Here is an 8,462-nt window from a genome sequence, read left to right on the forward strand (position 1 = left end):
ACTGGTATATATAACAAGGACGTTAGTAGACAGGTGTGGAGGTAGTAACTGGTATATATAACAAGGACGTTAGTAGACAGGTGTGGAGGTAGTAACTGGTATATATAACAAGGACGTTAGTAGACAGGTGTGGAGGTAGTAACGGTATTTAACAAGACGTTAGTAACGGGTGAGGTTAGCTCTTAATAAACAAGGACGTTAGTAGACGGTGTGGAGGTAGTAACTTGGGATATTACAAGGGCTTTTGTAACGGTGTTGAGGTGTACTTATATATAACCAGGCGTTAAACAGTTGGAGTAGTAACTGGTATATATACAAGGGCGTTTGTAAAGGTGGAGGTAGGTACTGTATTATAAAAAGGAGTACATGTTTGGGTAGTACCTGTATATTACAAGGACGTAGTAGACAGTTGGGATTGGTAAAATAACCAAACTAGTAAAATGTATATATTAGAGTATAACAAGGGACGTTAGTACAAATGTTGGAGAGTAACTTGGATAAACTAGGACTTTTAAAAAGGTGGGGTATAACGTAATATAACAACTTAGTGACGTTATCGTACTGGATATATAAAGATTAGTGACAAGGTGTGTGTGTTATTAACTGTGTAATATGACCCAAGCGTTATGGAGGTGTGGAGTATAATGGAATTCAAGGACGTTGAACGGTGTGGAGGTAGTACTGGGATATATAACAAGGACGTTAGTAGACAGGGGTGGAGGTAGTACTGGTATATAAACAAGGACGTTAGTTACGTTGGAGGTAGTAACTGGTTATAAACGGCTTAGTAGACAGGTGTGGAGGTATAACTTTGGGATATTTAAAAGCGTTATAGACAGTGTGGAGGTATAACTTTATATAACAAAGGGCGTTAGTAGACGGTGGGAGTTTACTGGGATATTAACAACTTAGTAGACGGCTAGAGGTAATACTGTTTTAATACAAAACGTTAGTTAGACGGTGTGGAGGTAGAACTCCCGTATATATAAAAGGACTTGTGACAGTGTGGATATAACCTTTAAAATAACAAGGACTTAGTGACAGGTTGAGTATAATTATATATAAAGGACGTTAGTCATTTAAAAATCTTTAGAACACGTTTGCAATCATTTATTAAATTTTGAAAATAAAGAGGTCAAAACATCAAAAGATGTATGTTTACTATGTAAAAATGAAGTAAAAAATACAGACCAACTAATAGATACGTACTGTGACAAATGTAAATAACAAGGACGTTAGCAGACAGGTGTGGAGGTAGTAACTGGTATATATAACAAGGACGTTAGTAGACAGGTGTGGAGGTAGTAACTGGTATATATAACAAGGACGTTAGTAGACAGGTGTGGAGGTAGTAACTGGTATATATAACAAGGACGTTAGTAGACAGGTGTGGAGGTAGTAACTCTGGTATATATAACAAGGACGTTAGTAGACAGGTGTGGAGGTAGTAACTTTGGTATATATAACAAGGACGTTAGTAGACAGGTGTGGAGGTAGTAACTGGTATATATAACAAGGACGTTAGTAGACAGGTGTGGAGGTAGTAACTGGTATATATACCAAGGACGTTAGTAGACAGGTGTGGAGGTAGTAACTGGTATATATAACAAGGACGTTAGTAGACAGGTGTGGAGGTAGTAACTCTGGTATATATAACAAGGACGTTAGTAGACAGGTGTGGAGGTAGTAACTCTGGTACATAGTATAGTTTAACGTCCTTTCATCAGCGAAGGTCTTTAAAGGACAACCACCCGTGTGTGCGAGATGCATGTGTGTGGTGAATGTGTTTTGAGAGGCTGCAGTATGTTCGTCATTGTCTCCTTGTGACAGTACGGAGTTGATGTCGACTTTATAGTGCTACCTCACTGAAGTATACTACAGAAGACAACCAGGAGGACACCTACCCGGTCACCTTATATACATGTATAGACCCGGGCATGTTTCGTCAAGGGAAAAGAACCCAAAACTTATAAAAGGCCTATAAAACATCAACAACCATCGGATTATTGAAGAATCGAATGTATACATTTTTTATGAATTAATAAACTTATTTTGTATTTATTAATAAACTTATTTGTTTACAACTATGCAATGGCCATTTGTTTAATTTTCTAGTGAATAATAACAGGGACGTTTACAGTCAATAAGTCTGACTGGGCATAAATGTATACCTGTACATCTTTTATTTACGCGTTTGTATGAATGTATCATTCTGTCAGAGTTACTTCCCTTCGTGTCACCCACGTCGTATGGTATAGCGATAGTTAGCTGACAATGAAACAGGATGGAATGTGATTAACACGTAAACAAACAATTAACAGACACAGCAATTAAGATATCTTTAAGTTTGTAAACCAGTTCACTATGTCCTAAAAATGTCCCCGATTAAAGAAAGAAATGTCCGCGTATAACGAGAACCACTTAGGGGCATCTTTATAGCGTGATCACACTGAAATTTAATGTACACGGTAGCGAGTGTAGGACAAAAGCCCCCCCGGACATTAGCCCCTAGGACAAAAGCCCCTCCGGACGAAAGCCCCCCCCCCCCCCCCGGACATTAGCGCCCCCCCCCCCCCCCCCCCCCCCCCCCCCCCCGGACAGAAGCCCCTTCTTAAAAATTTAGCTGGTATACTTTATATAAATCTGTACTTTTGAAAAACAGAAACTATATATATATATATTGTTGTTTTTATCTCTGAAATTTGGAGAATAATTGTGTGGAAAATGAAGGTCCTTGGTTCAATGTCAGTGTAGCACTATATGTCTGTGGTTAAACATCATAATTTATTTTTTCAAACTTTATATTATTAAGTAAGCTAAAAATTTCAGGAAAACTCTCCATGATGAACATATTGTTACTGATTACACATAATTTTTGACTTCCTAATATACTAAGAAATGTCTACAAAAGCAATAAACATTTGATCCCTATTTGCAGTGTCTCAAATTATAATATAATAAGTACCTAACCAAACATGTTGCTCTGCGTTGTAATAAGAAAAGTTTAATTTTAGGAATGATTAAAATCAAAGAAACAATGAAGCCATTAATGATATATTTCTTTCCAGGAGAACACAACATCAATGAAAAACCTACCAAACACCTGTGTAACAGCTTATTGTTTATGTAACAGTTCAAGTAGTTGTTGTTGGAACCGGATGTTTACATTGCCGAAGCCACTGATGACATATGTATATGTAGCAATTAAAAATCATAAGAAAAAATAAATATAATTTTTTTTTATGAAGGTGCTTTTGCCGAAGCCACTGATGACATATGTATATGTAGCAATTAAAAATCAATAAAAAGATAAATATCATTTTTTTTATGTTTGTTTGTTTGCTGGGTTTATCGCCCCAATACACTTTACCCTAATTGCTCTGAATGGGATGTGGTGTGTGGGCCTCCCGTATGCTGTTCAGTGAAGTAGTCACCAACTACTTTTCAATTCCCGGCAGCGGATTGTTTTTTTTTTTTTGTGTGTGTGTTTTTTTTATATAAATATATTTATTATAATTATATTTATCTATATTTTAAGAAAAGATATATATATTCGCATGTGTGTTTATAGTTGTTTTAATTCATATTTGCTCGGAATGTAAATGGTCTTTTAACACAAACAACAGTAAGGCTAAGCTGTAGTACAGTAGGCTAAAGGTAGATTGAGTACTATCCTTTCGTAGCTCATTTGCAAATATAATTTTATAATAATTTCAATATCTTAAATCAGAGACATATATCTGTATATATGTCTCTGCTTAAATCAGTGCATTGACGCAGAAAATAATTTGAGTCGCTCGTCAATTTGACGCTTCAAATTTTGACTAACACTAGTGCTGCATGTTTGTGTTGTCCTATATACAGACTCACCAAAGTGTAGGTTTGCTATGGTCAGAGACACTAATTGACCCCAAGGGGTTAATTACCAGAGCCAGTCAACCGTGAAACACTCTGACAGTCGCCAAATTGGGTCCCAGGTGAATTCTGCAATTAACAACTTTGCCTGAAGTGAAATTATGTTATTTACAACCTATATATTTGCTAAAAAACAGTATATTTCAATTGACTTAAGAATATTGGGACTGAACTGCAGCCATTCTCTCACAAAAATCGGCAAAATGTCTCCCTTTTTTTCTTCCAACGAAACTTATAAAGATGAATTTTTACAAAAAAGACAGAGACGTATATATACTTATATACATATTGTGACTGTAATAACTGTATGTTTAAAATGTTCTGAGTTTAAAAGAAACACAGATATATTAAATAAATTCTTGTAAAAACTCTGTCGTCTATCTTCACCGGAAATCGTTTTAATATTGATCCGAAATTTACTTTATCAATTTAGATTGGAATGTAACAACCTTTAATCATATCTGCACCGTGTAAATTTTGAATTTGTATAGCCATCTAACATTTGATGGTCTTATTCTAATTATCATATTAATTGCACAAGTACATATGTTTTAATGCAAAAGAAGTGTAACTAGATTTAACTCAGTAGAGTTTTCTAATCCGATACAAAACGACAAATTATACTGTATCTTTAAACCTTCAGTCAAAGATGATTTACATCTAGTTACAGTTATTATAAAGACAGTCTTCAGAAATTCTGGGTATATCTCGCAGGTGAAAAATGGAGGTCTATAGGTTAACACCCCCACCCCCACCCCCACCCCCACCCGGGGTCTTCCCCGAACACCAACTCTGGTTAGGGTGGGGTGTTTACATAGGGGTTAAGGTGTGTTGATAGTGAGTCATAGTCTGTTACAGAAATATCCTCAGTGTAAGAACACAGGTAAATCAGAACACAGGTAAATCAGAACACAGGTAAATCAGAACACAGGTAAATCAACATTAGCTTTTAATGATTGCCAAACTGTTTCAGAAATAGCGTATAAAACTGAAGCACACTTTGAAAAATCATCATATTTTACTTTGATATTTGAATTATTAATATTTTGGAATACATATGTACTAACTGAATCTTCAACTGTGAAACATTTGTACTTTTGAACCATGTTTTCTGTAAAGAGCCTGACTGATCAAATTTTAACATTTTGCTAAATTTTGTGTCATATTGATTTAATTTGTGATTGTTTTCAGATTTAGTGTAAATACTTAAAAAATACTTTAAAACGATATTTAATCTACATTCTTTTATATTATTTTAGCAATTTTTCAATTATAGTGTAAATATATAGAGGATATCTAACAGTGTCTTCAGTAATACCAAATATATTTCACGAGTGGGGCTAATATTTTGATATTTTTCACGAGTGCGCTAGTGAAAAATATCACTTTTATAGAATGAATAATTTTTGATATTTCACTGGTAAAAATGTAATAAATATCTGCTTATAAACATTTGAATTGGCATTTAAATCGGAATAATTATGGAATCTTAATTCCATACTTTTTCACTGTAAAGCAATTGTATATTAGTTTTTGTACGTTTTTTAATTTAGTATATATAATTAAGTTATTGTAGTAATATTCTTTAAAAGTTGCATCTGTTTCAGGTTTAGTTAGTAATAATGTTTTTTGTTTATATTTCATCTTACTTAGATTAGCTTTACATATGTTGTATTGGATTTTTATCATATTTGTTATTATATAATACTATATACATGTAGATCAGTTACTGTAGAACTATTGTAATAGTCTTGTAAAGTAAAGTATCTGTTTCAGGTTTAATTAGTACAGGTTTTCTTCAAATACCTATACATATATTGCTTTTTCCCAGATGTATTTAGATTATCATATAGTTACTTTATAGATCAGTTCTTGTAGAACAATTATAATATTCTTGTGTGCATCTGTATCAGGTAGTAATAATTTTTGCTTATCATACACGGAATGGCAAACGCACAGGTCAACGTTAAGTTCAAAGATATTGTCATTATCAATAGTGATATCTACAATTAGTGCTTTGTATTTAGAAAACAATTTCTAATTTTATCTTTTTATTATCTATATATTTTAATCTTATATTGTCATTATTAATAGTCAAATATATAGTTAGGCAGAGTGCTTAGAAAATTTGATTTTTTTTTTATATACATACATGTATATTTATTGATATAATATTGTCATTTCATTATCATTAGTAAAATAATCTATATAATAGTGCTTTGAATTCAGAAAACTACATGTATATCTAATTCATATACCTGAGTTGACCCTATTTTTTTTTACCTGATCATGAGTTGGTATTCCATATTGAAACGGACTATAACCAAACTTCAAAGAGCTTCCTACACAAACACCTTCCTTTGTCTTTACCAGAGTTGGTGTTCGGGGAATGAGCCCCCCACCGAGTGGGTGTATCTCTGAACGCCAACATTTTGAATTTACCTGTAGGGCAGTTTGTTTTGATAGCGATTATAGTCTTTTCCCTAAAAGTAGTCTCAATGCCAACAGGTCATTTACCTGTAAAAATTACCAGTTGATACTACCTGTAGGTGAAATTAATGATTTATAATTAAATATCATGTATTTATATGTATATCAAAAATATTTATTTTATTTGATATCTAGTTTCAAATTTAAAACGACAATACAATATTTTTTTGCTTGAAAATTATCTTTATGTTCAAAATTATGATTTTATTTTATCTTATTAAAGTCTTAAAAAATCATTTATGCTCATCTTTAAAATATATATACATTTGCATTTAGATAAATAAAATGGTTTAACTCTCTCGTTGCAACATTAATTTCCATATAGGCATATGGATAATTTGAATTAATTGAGACTAATTTCACTACTAAGTTTTGTTCTATATTGATGATAATATATACAGCTACATAAAAGTCTGCACAAACAGCAATATACCTGAAAATATAACTTCCCAAAACTTGAATGTTCCATTGTACAACCAGGTACACATTTAATAAGTACTAATTACTACTTTGGTCGCATGTTATTGACTACCTCTCAATACAGGACTTGAAAATTTGACAAATTACAAAGAGTGATATTCATCTTCTATGTCACCAGAGCTGCAAACTCTACACAGGCGTTCACTTATATCGACGAATTTCAATATTCAGAGTATGCGCTGATAAACGTATTCTACTCAAAGCAATTATTGTACGTTTTGGTATATATTTATATAGATAACGTTGTAGTGATATATAATCTACTAAATAATGTAAACATATCTTGTCGTGCATTGTCAATAATACATTTTAATACTAAAAAAGTATCTCAATGCAGTTCTTAGTACTAAATAGCTTTAATCAATACTTAATTACATTATAATACTGGGTATACACAATTGGGAAGAAAACCCGATTAAGTTAATTTCTATTTTCTTTCCGTCAAAAATGCATTTCGTAAAAGGCCTCCATTTCCACCCGAGTCCAATACAATTGTTAAAAATAGTAAGCAAGGCTTGATTTACGAAATCTTCGTTGTAATATTGAGACTGTCAATGCCGTATGCCTTCAGAAGCTTTATAGCACTTTAAAATTCATCCGTAGATAGATATCACGGTCAAGCTCCAAAAACAGAGATCTAGAGTCCATATCAACATGTAAATCAGTATTCTGCTAGACATTATCAGAATGGGGTTTGTTCTTGCATTATAACGTGGATTGGTTTTCCATAGGTGCTTCCTACATTGTATATTGCCTTTGTTGAGAGGTACATGTACATGTATGTGTGTCCAGTCATTTTCAACTTTCTATATGCATATTTTGTAATGTAATGTAATATCATGTAAGTTTTTATTTCAGATATTCTTACTTTCTCTATGTAAGGCTTTTTATTATATATATTTAATCATTTCCATTTGAATATTAACATGCATTGTTCATTTATCGTATTAATATGTATTTTATGTGTACAATATTAATAAATAAGTATAGATTTCTTAGTGCTGAGATTGGTGAAATAAACTTTTCAAGTAATTAGTTAACAACAACTATTCAGTGCTATGATGGAACTGTAAGTGGCATATATACTATGTATATTTATGAACAAATGTTGTTATTACATAGATTTGTTGCTATTTTTTAAAACTATATATGTTCTATATTACTTAATTGCTCATTTTGTTGAATGCATACATGTGTGTTCTAAGAAAATGGGAAAAAAAACCAAATACAATTCTACTGTATGATTTGTAAAACACAGGTAAATCTCAAGTGACTGTACAGGTAAAAAAAAAGACAGCTTATATGAAGCAGTATATAATTACCCTCCCATTGTTTCCTGAAACAACACCTACCTATTGTTAAAAAAATTGTTGGCGTTCAGAGAACACCCCCACCGAGTTGGTGTTCGGGGAATGAGCCCCCCACCCCCTCTCCCCTCCCCTCCTCTCCTCACCCCTGCTGATACAGGTGTGACACCCTTTGGTTACCTGGACAGTTCAGTTATAGCCTCAGGAAATCTTTCAATACACTGGCCGGTTAGAGATACACAGATACATGTACTTCCATATCTGTGAATG

This window comes from Pecten maximus, chromosome 18 (assembly GCF_902652985.1).
Source record: "Pecten maximus chromosome 18, xPecMax1.1, whole genome shotgun sequence".
NCBI classification, from domain to species: Eukaryota; Metazoa; Mollusca; class Bivalvia; order Pectinida; family Pectinidae; genus Pecten; species Pecten maximus.